The following is a 23,331-nucleotide window of genomic DNA, read 5'->3' as shown; positions in this document are numbered from 1 at the left end:
ATGTAGAATTATATTCACACAGTATACCAATGTCAGTATCCTACGTTTGATACTGTGCTACTAGTATGTAAGATAAAACCAATGGGGGAAATTAGGTGAAGAATATATGGGACCTTTTTGTATTGTTTTTATAATTTCCAATAAATCTATAATTAATTTAATGTGTATATTCAGCCTGAACTCAAATTGCAGAAAATTCAAGGAATCACTTCTAGTGAGGCTACTATGAACTTCATGTACTTGTTTCTTTCATTATTAGATTTTAGTTGTACATACCATTATTTTTTGTCTTCTTACTATATTGTCCCTTTTATTATTATTGAATGTTTCTATCTTTGTAGTATTTAGTGTGTGTGTGCATGTGTGCGTGTGTGTGTGTATATGGGTGGTCTTTTTAAAAATCCTTTTTCTTTCATTCTATTTGTGTCTTTGAATATAAAATGTGTTTCTGCAGACAGTACTTGCTGGATCTTGCTTCAAATCCAGTCTTGCATTCTCTGTCTTTTGATTTAAGCATTGAATCCATTCACATTTGAAGTAATCAATATTATACTTGTATTTATAGCTTCCCTTTTGCTATTTGTTTTGCATACATCTTATTTTATTTCTCTCTTCCTCTTCAATGTCTTATTCTGTGTTAACAAAAACTTTTTGTATATCATATAAATTCCTCTGCTAATTAATATTTTTCATTTAGTTTTTATTTTCATTTGTTGCTGTTCTAGGCATTATACTATGCACCTTAATTCGTCTTCTCAGGTTACTACTAGCTCAATTTCATGTAAAATAAAGCAAATTTATTCCAACATAGCTGCTTCTTCTCCCTATTTTGGTCTATTATCATGACCATTTATATTAATTATACTTTATATATATATAATGAATTATACAATATAGTTTTATAATTATTGATTTCGACAATCTCATGATTTTAAATTAAATCAAGAGAAGGTAAAGAAAAAATACATATTTATGCAGTCATATATATATTTATCAACTTTGGTAATTTTTATTTCTTTCTACGTTAGTGAGTATGATGTCATTTTCTTTCAGCATGAAAGATGTACTCTACTATTTCTTTTAAGGCAGGTCTACTAGAAACACTTTTACTTTTTTTTAAAACTTGGAACATTTTATTTTCCCATTCATTTTAAAAGATTGCTTTATAAAATATAGACTTCCTGGTTGACAGTTTTTCTTTCAGTATGAATGGCTATGACTTTTGATAGTTAAACTGATGATCTTTCAACTTTACATTGGTGTGAAAGTGATGCACATTCTGTAGAAACTATACTTCAAATTTTAAAATTTGATCTTTTTCTATATCTAGTTCTATGACCCTCTCATTTCCTGTCCTCTCATTGGAACTATTTTAAACCCAGGTAGAATTTAATAATTACAAACTGTGAATTTATACTTTAAATTTAACTGTTATTATCTCTGTCAATGGAGATGCACAAAAGTGTGATGATATCCAATTATCAGGTTAAATAAAAATCATAATTGCAGTTGTGCCATTTTTGCATTTGCATTGGAAAATAACCTTTTTTACACAAGTAACAGGTTTTAGCTACAAGATCAAACTATATTTATATTTATTTAAATTATTCTTGAATTTCCTTGGAGGCATTGATCACCATTTTACAGATGAAGAAACTATGGCTGAGAAAAGGACAGGCATGTAAAAATTGATGTGATGCAGAGCATAGACCCAGATGGTCTGACCCTCAAGATCATGTTCATATGGTATGTGACTATGTGTTTTGGAAATTCATGGTATTGTTTCTAACTGGGAGTAATATAATTTTTAGAGGTGAGACTTTTTCATTTCCCTTTTCCCTTTCCTGTTGAACTTGTAGCATTGCTCCTGAGACTGATAAAATGAATCCACTCATTGCAGTTCTAGCCTCTTCTACTCTGGAACAACTTCCCTGGGGCAGAGTGGTAATTGCTTTTACATACCTTATAGCTCTCTTGCTTTACTTGAGAAGACAAAGTGTATAAACACAATTGTTTTACAGTCACTTAAATACAGGTAATCTTTCCTTTGCCTTCTAAGTATTGGAAATGCTTAGGTAAACATCTGTTATGGTTTAGATATAAGGTGTCCCTCCAAAACTCATACGTGAGACAATGCAAGAAAGTTTATGAAAACCTTAACCCAATCAGTGCATTAATCCATTTGAATAGATTAACTGTGGTAACTGTAGCCAGGTAGTGTGTGGCTGAAATAGGTAGGGGCTTGCCTTTGGGATATATATATATATATATATATATATATATTTTTTGTCCTTGGTGCAAGGAGCTCATTCAGCTTCCTGGTGTCATGTCTTCCAAAACACCCTTCTGTCATGATGTTCTGCCTCACTTTGGGCCCAGAGCAATGGATCTGGCAACTATGGAATGAGATCTCTGAAACTATGAGTGACAAATAAACTTTTTCTTCTCTAAAATTGTTATTGTCAGGTCTATCACTCACAATGGTAAAAAAGCCGACTAAAACACCTAAGATTTTAAACTTAGGTTCTTTAAAATTAGCAACTTTTAACTTTGATATGTTAGCCAGAATAATACTCCCAAATTCAACATGTTGTCTATCTTCTTTAATACATGCAGAATATGTGGTGATAGCATGGAGTATGAAAGTAACCATAATTTTTTCCACTGCTGAAAATCTTTGTGATCAACAAAGTTGTTATATACTATTTTTAAGTTTCATTTATTTCTTCCCAGAGTACAATTCCCTTTTAAAGATCACACGTGGGTTCTATATTGGAAAACACCCATATTGAATTTAAGTAACACTTCAGATAGATGAGAGGATACTTACTTGTTTAAATTCACTATTTTTTTTTTGTCTGATAATACCTATGAAGAGTGAAAAGTGTGTCCCCTGCCCTCTGGGATGAAGGAGGCCAGATGTACTGAGAATGCTAATGTTTATCTTTTGAGAACAAATGTGGCCCAAATCATTTTAATCTTTGTTTTTAAATCAATTCTCTTGTTGGTTGTTTATTGTTAGCTGATGGAAGATACAGGAACAGGAGGAAATTAATTATTTATATAGATAACAACAGAAGATGTGAGATGTGGATATTGGTCAAGATGAAACAGTTTTCCTAATAGATTAATACAATTTAGGCAAAGATAAGACTCATGTACACATACACGTTAGTTGTTTATAGGGAATTGGTTATGAGATAAATCTCACCTTTGAGACTGATTCTGAATCCCAGGGGACCAGAGGAACATACATGTAGCTATAGAAACTGCTCTCAATGAAAAAATGAGGAAAAAAAAGGCATAGGAGAAATTCACTTTTACTGACTGGTTTTCTGAGCTTTGAATCAAATCTATCTTTTTGCCAGAGGTTATTTTGCCAATAGCTTTATTCATTCTTAGGAGGCTCAGCATTTGAATATGTCAGAGCATCACTTTGCACTCACTGTGGCTCAGGAAGAAAGGTTGACTTATATAGAAAGAAGAAACCTCTAAGAAGGTTTTTGGCCCCTGAGGTTTGTCTACAAACATCCCATTATTGTGGATCACCCCAGGACCCTGAGATGTGTTAATTTTCTAAAAAAATCAGCTCCAAAGCTACCACATAAGCTTCAGAATTCTCTGTTTCTGTCTGTCTTCTCACAGTTTCAATTGACTACTATATATGGACCCACAGAGTCAAGAATATAGTTTGGTGGTTTCTAATAATAAAGTGAAAGCAGATAATGGATGAATTAGGTCCTAATGCAAAAACTATGTCCTGATGTGTGAATGCTTCTGTAACTTTTGGGCAAAACATAATTATTTTCAGATTGCCTTTCCAGGGAATGGAATTTAAAAATGAGGCATTTAAGGACATTATTTTTTAAAAAATGGTAGCAGTTAAATTCTCTGAAAAGATGGGAAAATTGAGAAAACTTTCAACATGTATAATACAATATTCAGATTTGTAATTAGCCAGTGTAGGAATTGAAATACACAGATTTGAGGCCTTAGAAAATGAACAAGAGTGACTATGGGAAGATGAGTAGCCTTTAGAAATATCTTAGAAAGTAATATACTGATACGTAATACTAGAGTCCCCATGCAAAGTCCCAGTCATGAGGAATCTGAAGAGGAGATAAGCATTCCCAAATACCTTTTTGGAGGAAAAATAAAAATGAAATAATTTTTTTCTTTTCTATTTCATATTAGTGCAAAGCCTGCTAAATAGTAATAGCTAGTTGAGAAAATAAAGGAGTTAGAGTTGACATTAAGACATATTTTTTTCTATAAAGCTCTTTGGAATTCAGAATTGACTTGGTGGAATGTCAACTATTGTTTATGACCATATATAGCTGTGACAGTACATAAATAATACATGTTTGCTTCATTTTATATCTATGAGCCTGGGATGCTAGGATGATCTTAGAAATATTTACTCTTTCTCATTTGCAGTTATTCAAAGATTTTCTGACCCAAAAGGTGGAAGTCAACATTTCTCCTCATAAGTCATTAGGTTTATGCCATTGGCTATAATAAAAAAGCAGATTTTCTATATTCTGATTTATCTGGAGGGTTCATTAAAATTCTCAGATGAGCTTGCCTTTTCATCTATAAAATATGTTTTGATACTATTTAGCAACTATGTCATTCCTACACTTTAGAGTATATGATAATTGTATATAAATATCAGGCAGACTTCAAATAGAAATTACTCTGAGCTTAAAACAATAAAGCTGTTAGGCAAAACATAATTCTTTTCAAGGAAATCTCCACAGTTAGGGGTTTAGGATCTCAATGTATCTTTTTGGTGGGTAAGAATCCAATAATTTAATGCCATATTAGCTATACAAATAATGGGAAACTAAGAAACCAAATAGGGCACATTCTAAGGATTAAATAACAGGAGGAAGCCATTGCCATCATGCATTAGTTATCTATCACTGTGTAATAAATTGCCTCAAGCTTAATGCTTTGAAACAATAGAATATATATATTTTTTTCTCATACAGTTTTTGAGGGTCAAGAATGTAGACATCGATTACATGGGTTCTTCTGACTCAATGTCTTTTTGGAGCTATTGACTAGGGCTGTACCTCCCCATGTGGGTGCATGACTGGGATGAAGAATCCCTTTCCAAGCTTGCTTAGGTGGTGGGTGGAGAGTTTTACTCCTTGCATATTTGTAGCATTATGTGATGGCAACTGGCTTCCCCAGAGCAAATTGTCTTAAGAGAATTAGTGAGAGATATGCTCAAAACAGAGCCCATTTTTAAAAAAAATTCTGAAGTGATATCCCACCACTTTAGTCTTTGTCTATTTATTATAAGCGAGTTACTAGATGGAGCCAATACTTAAGGGAAAGGGAGTACACAGGGTATGCATAGTGGAGGTGAGCCTATTGTAAGAACAAAATATCACAAAGTGAGTGGTTTAATAGAAAATTAATGTCTTGATTCTAGAACCTAGCAGTTCAATATTAATGTACTAGAAGAATTGGTTTCTTTTGAGTGGTGAGGGAGAATCTGCTCCATGCTTCACTCTTAGCTTCTGGTGATTTGCTGACAATCTCTGACATTTCTTAATTTGTAGATGTACCCCTCCATCTTTGCTTTCATTGTCACATAGTATTTTCCCTGTGGATACATATGTCTCTGTGTCCAGATTACCCCTTTTTATAAGGATGGGAGTCATACTGGATCAGGGTTCACCCTAATGACTTCATTGTGACTATACCTGCAAAGATCCTAATTAATACAAATAGGGTCACATTCACAGGCTCCGTGGGGATTAGGAAGTCAGAGTTTCAAACACCCACAGTTAGGGGTTTAGAATCTCAATGTATCTTTTTGGTGGGTCACAATTCAACGTATAACCAGGATCTGTGATAGAGGCCCACACAGTTAGCGGAGGAGGCAGTATTAAAAATCCTAGCCGAAAGTTTACCCAAAGGAAGGTAAGGCCGTGGTAGGCTTTCTGGAAGGAGTCATAGAGAAGACTCAGTTGCTGCCAGAATTGCTATGTGAGCAGAGAGTGATTGGTTTCCTCTCTACCCTGGCCCACCCAGAAGTATACAGTCCAATTTTCCCTTGCTGAAATTTAGTCAATAAGGAAGCCTCTACAAGTCTACCTCCTGCAAGACTGAACAGAGCAGGGGAAAGTCAAGCAACGTACCTGAGGACAAATTGCCCCCATGACAGGAATATATGCATCCCATGAAATCTGTAGGGCAGAGTTCCAGGGTGCTGCAGTGAACTCACAGAGTACTACTGGGTATTTTAGTTTGGGGAGGTTAACAGAATAATACTTGATATCTGTTGGAAACCACATGAAATTCTAGCTCAAGATAGTTCATGGGTTCCACATCATATTGTGCCACATTCCTTTCTGAGTTCTTGCAGATGCCATGTCCTAACTACTTTGATAAGTAGAATTGGAGCCATATCTCTATCTAGAGGAGCTATAAAAAATTCCTGTCATTAAGTGCACTAAGAAAGTTTGAAATTAGTCTTTATTTATATTATTACCCACCACCGCCATATGTATAGATCATGCCCAGGGAAGTTAATTCTTCAATATCTTGGCAGCTAACTTCCTGCCTGTTATCATTCTCAATTTTACCTAAGTATTGCTGAAGTCAAGGTTGGGTCCTGAGATTGTCCAGTTGGGATAATGCACTGAGGATAAAAGTCTTTCCTGAGAAATACAGATTAACTTTTGTTGGTCCTGAAAATTGGCACTTTCAGGGTTTGTGATTTACTTGCCAAGGCTGCTGTTTAAAAGGAGAAAACGTTTGGAGGAGTAGGTGTGTGTGTATGTTGGAGTTAGACTGAAGAAGCTCTCAGCTCCTCACATACTGTGCATTTATGGACAGCAACAGTCTTTGCACCTGCTATTCCTCATTGCCAGCGCAGACTTCCTTCTCTGACCACCTGCCACTTCCACCAAGGGCTGATTTTCCCTCCAGGGCTTAGTCAAGGATGTACTTAGTCCAGAGTGTTTTTCTTTGTCTCTAAGCCTGGTTTGGTGTCCTTTCTATGTTTATAGCTGCTGGTGCCCTTCTGTGGTCAGTGAGCTGGACCACAAAGCATCTTTGTGTCTCTCTTGCTCACTGCTTTGTAAGCTCTATAAGGGAAGGAATTTTAGCTGTCATGTGGTATCTCTAGGATCTCTTGGCACATAGGCATTTAATAAGTATTTAAAAGATGATTGTCTGTTTAGGAATCAGATTAAAAGAGAGAAGCCATGGCTTTCATTCCAGTGAGCCCAAGGCAGGTGCTTCCCTTGGTGACAAAATATCTTCTCTGATATTCCTCCAAGATACTACAACATGAAATGCTACTTTAATAAGAAATCCAGTTTAATAAGATCCACATTTCACATTAGGACTCAAATATGCATAAAACTTTATTTGTAGCAGACGATGGTACCCTTACTTGCCTTTTCAATGTTACTCAACAATTTCCTGTTTACAATTTAGTCTGTTCTGTGTTAACTCAATCTCTTTAGAGGGGAAAAAAGGCTTTTCTTTTTCATGAAGGGGTCAGTTTAGACTGACTGGGTTGGCTTAAGAGTCTTTTGGTATGAGAAAGAAAGAATATTCTGTGACCATCTTCTGACCCTTGGCTCCTGCTGTGGTGTAGATTGTCTTTCTTGGTCACTGGGTGTCCTCTGTTGGCACCTGCCTGGTTACTGGGCATCATTTGGTAACCCAGTGATGTTTAAGTCCTGTTGTGCTTCTGATCCTGAGGGCCGTATGTTGTCCATCTCCATCATCTCAAACACGGGTATCTTCTGTTTATTTCTGTCTCTAGAAAGCCCAAGAAAACTGCTTCTTCTGTGTCATCTCAGGGTGTGTGTCTCTGAGGCTCTCCTGGGTCCATGCCATTGGTATCACAGGGCACTGTCCGTGCATTACTAGGCTGAATGCCAGCCTCCCTAGCTTTTTCACTGCTGAGACCAAAAGACCTGACAGAACAATATTAAAGGAGGCTTCAGTCCATTAGACAGCTGACTCCATTGCTCTGGGCTTGAGATGAGTTAGAAAATCATGTGGGAAGGGTGTAGAGGATGAAAGCAGCTTAGAACATGACAACCAGGGAGCAGAAGACTCAGATTGGCTCACTAGGGACAAAATATATGCCTCAAATACACCCCTGGTTACTAACCTTCAGTTAGCACCACGTTAATCTGTTCAAATGCACCAAGCCTTTGATTAGGATATACCTCTTATAATGTAATATTTCACCTCTGAATGTTCTTGCATTTTCTCAAACAGGAGTTTTTGGGGATACCTCATATCTAAACCATAACAGATTACTCATGCTCTTTCTAGGATATGATATTTCCTGATAAGACAGGCTCAGCTGACTTCCACTGTTATTCCACCAAGTCTCCTTGGGGCCCTTATTATTTCACATTCCCTAGAGCCAAAGTCCAGAGACATGAGGCATGGAGCCTGTCTTGGTGACTCAGGTAGCATGTTAACTCTGGTCCTGTATCCTCTGAACTCTTATTTACTTTATGACTTCATTTTATAAACTCTTCATGCTCACTGTCTAAGCTTGGCTTTCATTTTTGTTTTTCGCAGTTCAAAATAAAACCCTCTTTCACCATTAGTGTACATCCCTAACTAATCAGAACCTTTTGGTTTTTGAAGGAATGTTTTTATTCTGGGTATAAAAACATTTTATTTGAAACTCAAAGCCCAGCAATGACTTCTTTGTTAAGCAGTATCTGTCCTCCCCTTATTCAGGGAGGTAGGCCTAATGTTCATGGCTCAACTTTGCTGGCAGAAAGGATAACAGGTGAAGGCAGGAAGGGAAAGAAAGTCAATATCTAAAAATATTATTCTACCTTGGTTGTAGTAATAACATATATAGGGGTTGTGTCATATTTATATAAAATTTTATAGTGCACAAAATGTGTTGGTGTATGTTAATGATGGTGATGGTTAAAAGCTCAAATCTTACACCTGGACTAGGCTAACAGAGTCTTCTCAGGATGGGAGACTGATGGCTGGACAGTCCTACTTTCTGCAGTGTACTTCTTTGGTCTTCTGCAGAGAAAACACACACACACACACACACACACACACCCCTTAACAGCTCAATTTATTATCCAGTATACATTGAGTAAATGGGATGTTATTATAATTATACCAAATATAATGAAAAGGTTTAAAAAATTGAAATATATTTTAATCATTTAACCTAAAGACCATAAAAGACATTTAGGGATGGATATTTTGGTAATATTGAAAAAGAGCATAAAACATGAAATTTATCTACAATTCTAAGATTTCTATCAAACTTATAGTTAGAAGAAGAAGAAACCAGTCCAACTGAATATTTGAATGGTTTTAAGAGTTACCCCAAGTATTTGAAACAAGTTCAAATATTGGAAGAGAGCAATGGAATGAGTTTAGAAATCTGAAACTGGAATGAGTTTAGAATGCTAAATTGTATGTTTGTGCATGTTGAAGATTGCATATAAATGCACAAACAAACAAATAAAAAATTTGCAAATGCTATGGTTTAGATATCAAGTGTCCCCTCAAAGCTCATATGTGATACAATGCAAGAACATTCAGAGCTGAAATGATTGGGTTATGGGAGCCTTAACCCAATCAGTGAATTAATGTCCTTGTTGGGTTTAACTGAGTGGTAATTGAAGGCAGAATGTGGCTGGAGGAGATGTATTATCAAGGATGTGTCTTTGGAGTATATATTTTATATCTGGCAAGTGAAGTCTCTCTCTTCTTCCTGATCATCATTCAAGTCTCTTCCCTCTGCTACACTCTTCTGCCACGATATTCTGCTTTACCTTGAGCCCCAAGGAATGAAACCAGCTATCTATAGACTGAGACCTCTGAAACTGTGAGCTCCCAAATAGACTTTTCCTCCTCTATAATTGTTTTTGTCAGGTTGACTAAAACAGCAAGAAATCTTAGACAATATGTAGAGGTGGAAAATAACTTTATAATCTGAACTGGAAATTCAGAATTTGTAAAAGAAAAATATAGATGCATATAGATCTACATATAGATATAGCATTAAAAGCTAGACCCAATTACAGCATAATACATAATATTACAAAGTAAAAAGTAAATGATGCTAAAAAAAGTAAATGATGGATTATAAAAAGTATTGGAAATACAAATGGCTAAGGATTTGCATACCTAATCATGCATGGAGCCCTTAAAACTTGAAAAAGATGAATAAAGCAGTAGAGAAATGGAAAGAGCATATACTCATGGAAAGTCAATATGCCATCTTAATTTGTTGATATTAGGCTGACAAAATTAAACAGACACAGATGTACAAGACTGTTTTTTGGAACACAAACATAAATGAGTATTTTCATGCACTTGCAATAGGTTTGTTTACATTCATTTAGAAAGAGAAGTGACAATGCCTATTCAAATTAAAAGTAAAAAAAAAAAAGTCTGTTGACCTAGAAATTTTACTTACAGAAATATACCATAGAAATAAATAGTCAACTACAAATGGAAATAAACACAAGGAAATTTATTTTATACTGTTAATGATGTTAAATAAATTATGACACATTCCCAGCATGGAAAGTTATGCATCTATTATGAGGGATGAATCAGAGTTATATTAGTCAGCTTGGAGGTATTTCCATGAAATAGCATTGACTAAGCGAACAAATATTTGGAGAAGTATTATAATATTAACAAATTTATATAAACAGTAACAACGCTCTCATAAATGTCTGTAAATGTGTGCATATGATTCCAGAGAGATGCAATAATTTTTAACATGGGTTACCTGAGGTTGAGGGCAAAAGAAACATGATGGATAGAAAGCAAGGGGAAAATATATAGACTAGAAAGTAGATGAACAGGTGCCAGTTGCAAAATAAGAATATACACACACTTAGACATACACATTCAAATTAGGAGAAAATGGATAAATTTAGTTGATGTATACTGACCTATATGAATGGCCTATGATATTCAGTCAAGTTTATATGCAGAGACATTTGTGTAGTATGATTCTAATTTTATTAAAATAAGTACTCACCTAAATATCAACATAGATATTTATATATCTATGTCTTACAGTTATACACACACATAATTTAGGGTGTAGAAATGTGCAAACTGGACTGAATTTGCATTCTTTAGGCAGTGGGCATGAAACAGGGACAGGATGATATGTTAATTTTTTTATTATATATTTCTTATTTATTTGCTAAGCTTGTATTAATTTTGTAATTTATATTACCCTAAATAAGTTGAAATAATATTACCTTGTATGTGTATGACTTTTAGATTCCATAAATGTGTTGACTCAATAAAACAATAAACCAAATCCTGGTCTGTAGCCAACATGACTTAAGCCAAACTATGATCTTATTCTGAAGGGAAACTTACTTTTCTTACGTTAAGCAATTTGAAGACGCCATTAGCCTGCATATATTCCCATCTGTTTCTCATCAACAGCCCAAGTTGTTATTAACCCCATTTTTACATATATTGGAGAAGAAATTGGAGAGCTTCAGTGACTTGCCAAAGGTTGAAAATCTACTTCTGTATCTCAAATAGCAGTGCTTTTATTATATCGCAAGTGCTGCTAAGCAAGTGTTTTTCTATCTTTTTCCAAAACCCCAACATGCCTCCATGGATGAGTGTAGATGGGTACAAAACTGTTCATACCACACAGTGACATTTCCCTCTCTGGTTGCCAAAGTGCCATTTATTCATTCCTATCTCAGATGCCCTCTTCTCTTCTTATTGCTTGGCTAAATGCTACCCATTTGTGAAAGTGCTTGGGTACCTCTGTTGCATGGCAGCGAAAGAAGACTAAGCCCTCTGAGCTGCCTTCTGTTTCAAGCAAAACAATCCAATTCTTAGGTTAGACCATAGCCAATGTTTTTTTGGCCTTAGTGCTAAAGAAATGATCTAATATATATATAATATAATATAATATATAATCTTACAGCCTCAGGCTACAGAAATGAAAGAATCAGAAAAGAACCAACATATAAGTTGCAGCCATTGGACAGACACCGTGGTGACTTGGTCTTTTAGCATAGGTGTTTTAGTGCTGTGGCTATTTCACACCCGTGCCTGTGCTTTTATTTTTAAATCATACTTGTGGTATAGTTATTTAAGGCCTCAAATAATCCTATCCTCTTGATGCAGGCAAAACTTGCTGCATCAGAATATGGCAGAAGTGATGGGATACTTAGTCCCAGGGCTGATTTGTATTATACATGAACAGAGAGATTTTCCTCCTGGCCTATGAAAAAAAAAGTGCTCTCCCAGGTGTTGTGAGAGGATCACATGGCCAGAAACTGTGGGTGACTCTAGGAGCTAAGAATGGACCCCAGCTGACAGCCAGCAAGGAAGACAGGGACCTCAGTCCTACAACTCCAAAGAGCTAAATTCTGACCACGGCCACAGGAGTTTGGGCAAAGACCCTGAGCTACAGAAAAGAATGCAAACAGGCCAACATCTTATTGCAGCATCATGAGACCCTGAGCAGAACTAGATAGGCTGAGCCTGGATCTTCAGTCACAGAAACTGTGACATAAGAAATTAGTACAATTGTAATGTGCATCAAAATAGATGTTGTGGTGATTTGTAAGCAATAGTAGAAAACGAATAGAACACATGGCAAGTACAAAGTATGATATCATGGAAAGAACACAGCTCTAGAGCCCAGACAACCTGGGTTATTCTCTGTGTCCCAGTGAACTTTCTAGGTTTCATGCAGGTCAAAAGACCTTTGAGCACCTCAGCCAGAGAAGACAGAGGAGTCGAGGAGGCTTTTTTCCAAGATGCTCCACAACATGAGAACAAGAGAACAGATAAACAGCTTCTCACTGAGCTGGGTGACAGATTTTACTGGGATTTCATTTTGGACACCCAGAGCAGCTTGGGGACACAGAAGATTGGATACAATAAAATAAAGAAGAAAGTCTACTGCTGGCGCTGACACACGGTGGGCAAGGGAGCCAGATTAGGGAACTGCATTTCAGGTGGCACGGTGGCATATTTTGGTACAGAGAAATCTGAGATCAAGGACGTGACTGGACCGATCCAGAGACCGTGCTGCAAAATATCCTCACGAGAGAAAGACACTGTGTGTTTCCCAGTTGTCTGCAGAGAGCCAAGACAGGAGCCATCTTGCCACTGGGCTATGGTGGCCAGTGGCTGTGGGGACCAGGAAATCTGTGCTGTGTTTGAAAACAGGACCTGGCCTGTACCACAAACTAGACTGTGCCTAAGCGACTAGGAGAAAATAAGGCACAGAGAGCATTTTACCCAGGGGAACATGGGTCAAGGAGTCTCCAGTTCCCTCTCCAGAATTTGTTTCTGGTGGCTTGCAGGACCAGCTGGGGTGAGTGGGTGTGACCATGTGCTCAGGAACTGAGCCTGGGAGGTTGAGAAGGGCAGGGTGGTGGGAGGCAAGGGACTGACTCCTCCACCTTAGGAGCAGAACCTGGGGAATACTCCTGGGTTAGTCTCCCAGCATGGATCAGCAGCTGCCAGGTCCCTGGGGGATGCACTTATTTAATTTCTCCAGACCAACTGCCACTCAAAGAAGCCCCTGGGGCCTGCCTAGACCTAAGGGGAGCTAGCCTAAGGGAAATCATCTCATGGAACTCTACAGCGACCCCACCCTGAGAGTGGAGCAGACAAACTTACCATCCCACTCTAAGATACTGTCAAGAAAGGAAGCCCAGGTGTCGGGAGCCAGCCATGGGCTGTGTGTGAGCTCTGCACATTTGAGTGTATGAGGGGACTGGACTGATGGTGCTGCCTGATTGGACTGTACAACATTTGTGTGCCTTTTTGCTAGCTCTGCCTTTGATCCCATGTGGGCAGCACCTGAGATGGGTGTGGCTTTCCAAGATGTCAGTCAATCTGCTGACCACAAGACATCACCAAGCAACACCCTGAAACCCATCCCTTGCTTATTTGGGTGGAACTTTCTCCAATGTCTTTCCCCCTAATAAAAACCAGGGTTGGGGCATGTTCTCTCTTTTCCTGCCTCTCTGACCTCCCTTGTGGGATCTGAGGTCGAGGAGCTGTCACTGAACCCCCCAAAAGACATTTTATGTCTCTGTGAGGTTATTTACTAGCCAGCCCAATTCACATGGAATGACCTTGACTGATTCAGTTGCCTGTTGCGGCACCCAGGAGTTTTGAACTCCAGCTGGCTATTTGATGAAAAATAGGAGAAAGGATTTGACACCCTATGGCCACTCCTCCTGTACTTAGTACATACCTCAAGAAGAAATGGAAAGAAAGACAGCTGGGCACAGACAATGAACATATATTTTTTTTGACCACTGCAAAGGAAACATTTTGTAATTTTTTGCATCAAGCACCCCCAGTTTTCTTTTTTCTTTTGTTTGTGTGCTGAATCATTCATAGACATTTATACATATACATATTTGTTTCTTCTTTCTCACTTCTAGCATTTTTTAAAGGCAGTTATTTTTCATGACTCTTTTGAGGGCTGGGGCTTTTGATTAATGCATTTTGGTTTGGTATTATATTGTTTTTCACTTGGCTGTTTTCCTTGATTCTCTTTCTCTATTATCTTTCTCCAACAGCCAAATTCTATTTTTCACTCTTTCATTCTTTTTTTAAACTTCTATTTTCTCTTCTCCTCCCTCATAATCATCACATCATACATCTCTCTGCATTCTTCCTGTTCACCTTTTGAAATTGCAAACTCTTGAAAAATTACTGATGGCAATTGCTGATCATACCATTTCAACGTGCCAATTAACATTGTAGGTGTTATAGTAGGAACTAAGTGTTTAGTTTAATGCTGTGTATTGTTTGCATTATTTGTAGATATTATTTGTCTCTCCCTAAACTTTGAGGTACCGGAAACTTTCAGGGCTACTGTAAGTTCATTGGGTAGATACCCTGCTGTTTCAGATCCATACTGATAGATGGGTAAATGCAAACAATATGAAAAAACAAGGTAACAAACCACTCCAAGCACCAAAATACCTCAATAACAGACTCCGTTGACAGAAATGGAGGAAATGTCAGAGAAAGAATTCAGAAAGTTCATAGTCAAAATGATTTAAGAGGTAAAAAATTATGTAAGGAGTGAAATCAAAGAGAAAAATACAAGAGTTGAAAGATCATTTCAATAAAGAGATAGAGATTCTGAAGAACCAATTTGAAATCCTCAAAATGAAGGAATCCATTATCCAAATTAAAGATTTAATGGAAAGCATCACCAATAAGCTGGACCACATGAAGGATAGAGTTTTAGGCAATGAAAACAAAGTATATAATCTTAAAAATAAAGTTGACCATGGAGAAAAGATGTTAAGAGATCAGAAATAGAATTTTCAAGAAATATGGGGTAATATTAAAAGGCCAAGTTTAAGATTTATTGGGATAGAGGAAGGCTCTGAAATACAAACTAAAGGAATGCACAATATTTTCAATGAAATAATATCAGAAAAATTTCCAAATGTTAAGAAAGAAATGGAAAATCAAATATAGGAGGCATACAGGAATCCAAATATACAAAATTATAACAGACCCACTCCAAGGCACATAATTATGAAAATGCCAAACAGAGAGAATAAGGATAGAATTTTAAAAGATGCTAGAGCAAAACTGGTCACATTTAAAGGTAAAGCAATCTGGATCTCTGCTGTTTTCTCAACCCAGACCCTAAAAGCTAGAAGGTCTTGAAGTACTATATGCCAAGCTCTAAAAGAAAATGAATGCCAACCAAGAATACTATACTCAGCAAAATTAAGCTTTAGAATTTTTGATAAAATAAAAGCCTTTCATGATAAAAAAAAAAGTTAAAAGAATTCACAACAAGAAAGCCTGCACTACAAAACATACATAATAAAATATTTTGTGAAGAAGAAACAAAACAAAAATGAAAGCTAGCAGATGGAGGCACTACACTAGAAGAACAGCCTATTAAAGGAGAATCAAATTCAACTTGAAAACCAGAAATATATCAAAACGACACAGAATAAAAGTCACCTCTCAGTAATAACATTGAATGTAAATAACTTAAACTCATCAATCAAAAGACATAGGCTGGCAGACTGTATTACAAGACAAGAACTAACAATATGCTGTCTCCAAGAGATTCACCTCATAGGCAAAGACATCCAAAGACTGAGGGTGAAAGTATGGGAAAAAGTATATCATTCACATGAATCTTCTAAACACAGCCCTAGGAAAAGAAGAACAAATCAACACCCAAATCAGTAGAAGACAGGAAAGAATTAAAATGAGAGGCAAAACAAATTAAATTGACATTTTAAAAAAATTCAAAAAAATCAACAAAACAAAAAGTTGTTTCTTCAAAAAAATAGAAAAAAATTGATAAACTCTTAGGCAAGCTAATGAAAAGAAAGAGGGAAAACTCAAATTCTTAAAATTTGTGATGAAAAAGGAAATATTACCATAGACACTGTCAAAGTACAGAGGATAATCAGACTATTTTAAAAATTCATACTCTAAAAAATTAAAACATTATGAAGACATTGACAAATTCCTAGAGACATATGACTTACCCAAATTGAATCAGGAGGACATAGAAAATTTAAACATATCAATTTCAATTGAAATTGAAGATGCCATCAAAGCCTACCAACAAAGAAAAGCCCAGGAATAGATGAATTCTCAGCTTAGTTCTACCAGACCTTTAAAGAAGAACTAACACCAATCCTCCTCAAATTATTTCATGAAACAGAAAAGGAAGAAATCCTTCCAAATTTATTCTATGAAGCTAATATCACCCTGATACCAAAACCAGAGAAAGACACATAACGGGAAACAAACTTCAGACCAATATATTTGAATGAACACAGATGCAGAAATTCTTAATAAAATACTGGCAAACCTCATACAAATACACATTAAAGCGGGTGTGGTGGCACATGCCTATAATCCCAGCAGCTCAGGAGGCTGAGGCAGGAGGATGGTGAGTTGAAAGCCAGCCTCAGCAATTTAGCGAGACGCTAAGCAACTCAGTGAGACCCTGTCTCTAATGAAATACAAAATAGGGCTGGACATATGGCTCAGTGGTCGAGTGCCCCTGAGAAGTTCAATCCCTGGTACCAAAACCAAACCAAAACAAAACAAAACAACAACAACAACAAAAATACATTAAAAAGAGAGTGCACTATGATGAAATGGATTTCATTCCAGGGATGTAAGTTTGGTTCAATATATAGAGATGAATTTATCACTTCAATACACTTAAAGACAAGAATTTACCACATCAGTAGACTTAAAGACAAGAATCATATGAATATCTCAATAAGCGCAGAAAAAGCCTTTGACATAATACATCATTTATTCATGATCAAAACACTTGAAAAATTAGGAATAGGAGGAACACAACTCAACATTGTAAAACTATATATGACAAAACCAAGGCCCCCATCATTCTAAACGGAGAAAAACTGAAAGCATTTTTTCTAAAAACTGGAACAAGATTGAGATGCCTCTTTCACCATTTTATTCAACATAGTCCTGGAAACTCTAGCCAGAGCATTAGAAGAAAGAAATAAAAGGGATAATGAAAAGGAAAAGAAGAGCTTATACTATCTCTATTTGTCGATGACATGGTCCTATATTTAGAAGATCCAAAAAAACTCCATCAGAAAATTTCTAGAACTCATGAATTAATTCAGCAAAGTAGCAGAATACAAAATTAACACCCATGAATCAGGCATTTTAATACACCAATGATGAATCAGCTGAAAGAGAAATTAGGGAAACTGTTCACAGTAGCCTCACAAAAACAATTTTGAGGAATCAATCTGACAAAAAGTGAAAGACCTCTGTAATGAAAACTACAGAACACTAAAGAAAGAAATTTGAGAAGACCTTAGAAGATGGAAAGTTCTTCCATGTTTTGGATAGGCAGAATTAATATTGTCAAAATGGCCATATTACCAAAAGCATTACCTGGATTTAATGTGATTCTTATGAAAATTCCAATGATGTTCTTCATAGAAAAAGCAGTCACGAAATTATTTTGGAAAAATAAGAGGTCCAGTGTAGTGAAAGCAATCCTTAGTGAGTGAAAAAGTGTAGCAGGAGACATCTCAATACCAGACCTTAAATTTTACTACAGAGCTATAGTAACAAAACCAGCAAGGTATTGCCACCAAAACAGGCGTGAAGACCAATGGAATAGAATAGAAGACACAGAGACAAACCCACTTAAATACAGTTATTTCATACTAGACAAAGGCTCTATAAACATACATTGGAGAAAAGATAGCCTCTTCAACAAATGGTGCTGGGAAAACTGGAAATCCATATGTAGCAGAATGAAATTTAATCCCTATTTTTTACTCTGCAGGAAACTCCAGTCAAAGTGGATCAAAGACCTACGTATCAGACCAGAAACCCTGCACCTACCAGAAGAAAATATATGCCCAACACTACAACATGTCAGCTTAGGAAGACACTTACTCAATAAGACTAAGTGCAAGAAGTAAAATAAAAAGCAATAAATGGGATGGTATCAAACTTAAAAGCTTCTTCTCAGCAAAGGAGACAATCAAGAACATGAAGAGAGAACCTACAGAATCTTTGCCACCCGTACCTCAGATAGAGCATTAATCTCTAGGATATACAAAAATTTAAAAAGCTTAACACCATAAAAACAAATAGCCCAAAGAACTGAACAGACACTTCTAAGGGAAAAATGAATGGTCAACAAATATACGAAAAAATGTTCAATGTTCAACATCTCTAGCAATTAGAGAAATGTGAATTAAAACTACACTGAAATTTTATCTCACTCCAACCAGAATGGCAATCATCAAGAATACAAGTAACAATAAATGTTGACAAGGATATGGGGAAAAGGGTTCATTATACATTGCTGGTGGGAATGCAAATTAGTACAACCACTCTGGAAAGCAGTATGGAGATTCTTGAACAACCATCTGACCCAGTTACCCCACTTCTTGGTTTTATCCAAAGGATTTAAAATTAGCATACTACAGTGATGCAGCCACATCCATGTTAATAGCAGCTCAATTAACAATAGCTAAGCTATGGAACTAACCTACCTGCCCTTCAACAGATGAATGGATAAAGAAAATGTGGAATATATACATCAGAGAATACTCACCCATAAAGAAGAATGACCTTGTGACTTTTGCTGGTAAATGGATGGATCTGGAGACTATTATGCTAAAGGAAATAATCTATTCAGAAAAAACTAAAGGGTGGATGTTTTCTCTGCCAAGTGGAAGCGAACCCACGATAAGGGGGGTAAAGGAAAGAATAGAAGTTAGGATTAGATAAAGGGTAATAAAGGAAAGGGAGGAGGGATAAGAATAGGAGAGACAGTGGAAATAATCTGACATAATTTTCCTGTGTACATCTAGGAATACATCACAATGAATCCCACCATCATTGCATCCACAAGCTTGGGGCCCTAATTGGAATAAGCTATATTCCGTGCATGTATAATTTTATCAAAATGGACACTGTTTTCATGTATAACTAAAAATAACCAATAAAAAAATTTTTAGGGGCTTTAGTAACCTGATATATGAAACCAGTTTCTCTTCAAGATCTCTTAAAGTTCTTGCTATTAACATTTGCTGGCTAATATTGATGTTAAATGCCACAGGATGTTTACTATATCGAATATAAGGTTTATTATTCTCAGATATTTTAAATTAGCCAGGCATTTCATTTATTTATTTTTGTCATTATTCTTCAACCTTCAAAAAAAAGTAAAAATCCATTCAAATCAGCATTCTCAGATTTTGATTAAAGAAGCTCAGAAAGGTGTTTTTAAAAACTACATAATGATCATCATCATTACCTGCTAGAAATTTTATTGTAAAACTGAAAAAAAAAAACAGACATAATCCATATCAGAAAAAGAGGAAACACAAATTTCACTTTCTGGAACATTTTTAGGATTGTGAACAGTGGACTGGGTGGGCTCCTAAGTCTTCTTTTGGAGCATCATGCAATGTAGGAAAACAGCAAAATCTTGGAATCTCTGGAGAGGACCGTGCACATCCCCCAGGTGAGATTTCGAGGTCAGAAGCGGTGACTTCTTGTCACTCTCAGGAGGCTGGTGGTTCAGCTGGTGCACCTTAACAGTGCACACTCACAGATGCACAAACAGGTAAAGGCAACAATGATGGAGCCACCAGCTACTTCCTTGTATTTTGTCACTATTCCGAAACATCATATTTCATATTTAGTGTAGTAATGACACTTGGTGAGGCAAAGCCTTTTGCTGCGCAGGGTAAATGGTATATTCCCTCCTGATCCCGCAAGGGCGCTGTAAACAAAAGAGACTTTGGCTATAAATAGGACCTTGGTCAGGAAACGTTTCATGCAAGTATTAATAATCAATGCACTACATAGACAGTGGAAGGTGAGGATTGGGGTAATTATCCAGTGGAAGAAACAAAGAAGTGACTTCTTTTTGTGGCAGTTGGTGTGACCGATTGAAAGATATTCGTTATTAATTTAATTTTCCGCCTTTGTGGTGATTTAGCTCCACACTTGACACAGGGTACTGGGCTGACTCTAGGAGCCAGCCTTTGGAGCACAGGAGTGAGCCATCATTTGCAAACTCACCACAGACTGGAAGCAAAGCTAGAAGACAGAGCTGCCAAAGCCAATCACGGCAACCTGTGGCAGGCTCCCCTGCCTGGCTGTCTCCCTCACTGCCCTTGGAGTGGCATCCCTCCCCCTCAGTCCTCCTAGACGGTTGCTGTGGCTGGCTGCAGCTCTCCCCGCACCTGTCGCACCTCCCGGTTTTGGCAGAATGAAGTGAAGAGACAGCTGGAGTCATTATAGTTCATCTGTTTGAAGATTGCCCAAATGAAAAACAAACAAACAAATCTGGTGAGTTTCATGTTTCTTTTAAGTGTACAGAAATGCAGCTGCTGAGTTGTGTAGGAGATCAAAGGGGCCTTTTAAATTCAGGGCACCAAAGTGTTCTTCCTGGCTTGATCCCTAATGGAGATTCGTTAGCAAACTTTAGAAGGAAGTTGTGGAAGAGGATTAGGTCTATTAAACTGGTTTGAATTGTGAAAAGTTCTTTGTGAAGCTCATTAAGTGTCCTTATTGCTGATCTCTGTGGAGAATGTGACAGGGTTGAGCCCTGAGGTCTGGTGACAGGAGTCAAGTGCATAGTTGGAAAACATGCATTTAATAGGCAGAGCGATAAAATAATAGGAGTGATTGCCTATGAATTGTTAATTTCTTGAAGAAACGTGTTCTCATTCATTCAATACTTTCAGTACTTTGAAATGAAATTGAATCTTAGCTCCCAATTTGAAGTTATCTCTTGAAATATTAAGGTACTATATAGTTTAAGTAACTGGCATATTATTTTATATGTGTGTTACAGTATATTAAATGGACTAAACTCCAGTTGATTGGGGCAAAAAAAAGTGTACTTATTATTTTCTATTAGTGCCTTAGCAGTTGGTTGCTAATTTTCGTAACATTTTTATTCATAAAAGAATGTAAAATTACTTTTAGTGAATTCCAATAGAAAAAGTAAATTATAGTATTTCAGTATTAAAATTTTCTGAGCATATAAAAACTGCAAACATTTTATTATTTAAAGTTATAGTTTTGGTTTTATTTTGATTCAAATTGGTTATTGGGCTGGCTTACAAATGATTTGCATTTTAAAGTCATTTAAAAAAATCTGACATGCTTTAAAATGACTTCTTGATCCATCTCCTATAATTAGAAGCAGAAATTTTTAAAATGCTATATGGATAGAACAAACAGAGCAAATACGTCCTATAATACATTTGTTATTGTTCATAATATTTGTATGTCTGATAAAATCTATCTTGCCTTAATAGAAGATTTTTTCTATGTGTTTTCCAATCTCAGTTACTTTTGAATAATTTTTTTCCTAGCTAAAAATCACATATTAAAATTAATATTCACCTGTTATTGTTTTAATCCACAAACTTCACTGAAAACTATTTAATAGCTAGTTATTTGATTGAATTTTTTTTCCAGTGCTAAGGGACTTAAAGGGGGGAGGAAAAGTGAGTGTGAAAGAAGCCTGGAATTAAAAATGTATAAAGGTTAAACATCAAACACTCGCAACTGTTATAATAATTCTAAATCACAGCTGACCATGGATATTGGTCTTTCCTCCAATAAATCCTAACCTCCTCGGTGTATTTATTTCTTCTGTTGTCATGATTTCCATATTTTTAGTCTCTGGGATATTAGCTCCATAAAAGGTAGGTTTGAGGACAGGACTTCTTAAAGGTAGGTTTTTACTTCAGATCCCTATCCATAGCTTATCAAATTCCGTATGAGATGCTGGTTGGTGTCTCCCTGTCTCAAGGTGGTCTTGTCAGATGACTGAGCTCTTGCATTGGCTGGTCTTCAAATGGAAGGCAATAGAATACTTATACCTATATAACTGAAAGAGAAAATTCTTATTTTTAAACTATGTGCCTAGAACTTTAAAATAGTCTATATTCATTCATCAAAAAAGCCATTTTTATTTTCCCCCCCCCCCCCCAATTTGAAGGTCTGTTTATGAACATTTTAATTTGGTGGTAGGCATATAATTGGACCATTGGAAGGAAACTATGATTATCTAGTTTCTGCCTTCTATGTAAAATGCCCTTGATTTTCTTATGTTGGTATAAATTTAAGTTTTCATTTTCTAATTTATGTTCTTAAAATAAAATCTTTGAATTTCTAAAATAAATCCTCTAATATTTTCAACTTAATTTCACTAAACATTTAACTGAGATTTCTGTTTTATAAGATACATGGAAGTTAAAAAGTTTTTCAGGGTCGTTGCTTTTAAGTTCAAAGCATAAAAAAATAGATACTTCTGTAAATAAAATTTTTCTGAAAATGTTAGTTCATTAAAAAAAGTTCAAAGCAAAATATGTCTTGTTTTTGAAAAAATATTTGAACATGAAATTTGTTCATTGTAGATAGAAGATACAAAAAAGTACAAGGTGGTTATAAAAACAACTCAGTCTCAACAGACAGAGACAATTGTTAATATTGTGGTGTATTTATATGAAGTACATATATTTTTAAAAAATTTGACTCATATTATATACAAATTTATTCTGCTTTCCCCCATAAAACATTTATTTCCAAGTACTCATGACAATTTTTAGTTACTACATAACATTGTATTAAATAGCCATATCATGATTCTTTTAAATATTACCTAGTTGATATTTTAAAAGTCATTTTATATTAAAATGGATACAAGATTTTCTTGGTACAATATGTTTTAAGGTATTGAAAGCACTGACTCTTCCTTGCTCCCCAAATCTGGATGTATTCTCTTTTCCATAAAGGGATATC

At 36.0% G+C, this 23,331-nt stretch overlaps 1 long non-coding RNA gene across 3 annotated transcripts in view; it reads left to right on the top strand.

Moving 5' to 3' along the window:
* LOC125617902 overlaps positions 1–1,790 on the top strand; it is a 62,140-nt gene extending 60,350 nt beyond the window's left edge. For all 3 annotated transcript variants that reach the window (XR_007349039.1, XR_007349038.1, XR_007349037.1), the window contains exon 5: positions 1,627–1,790. This is a non-coding gene — a long non-coding RNA (uncharacterized LOC125617902). The remainder of the gene's footprint in view (positions 1–1,626) is intronic.
* The last annotated feature ends 21,541 nt before the right edge of the window (positions 1,791–23,331 follow it).

The sequence above is a fragment of the Marmota marmota genome, unplaced genomic scaffold (genome assembly GCF_001458135.2).
Source record: "Marmota marmota marmota unplaced genomic scaffold, marMar, whole genome shotgun sequence".
Lineage (NCBI taxonomy): Eukaryota > Metazoa > Chordata > Mammalia > Rodentia > Sciuridae > Marmota > Marmota marmota.
The sequence above is the reverse complement of the archived record's forward strand: the minus strand, read 5'-3'. Positions and strand labels throughout refer to the sequence as shown.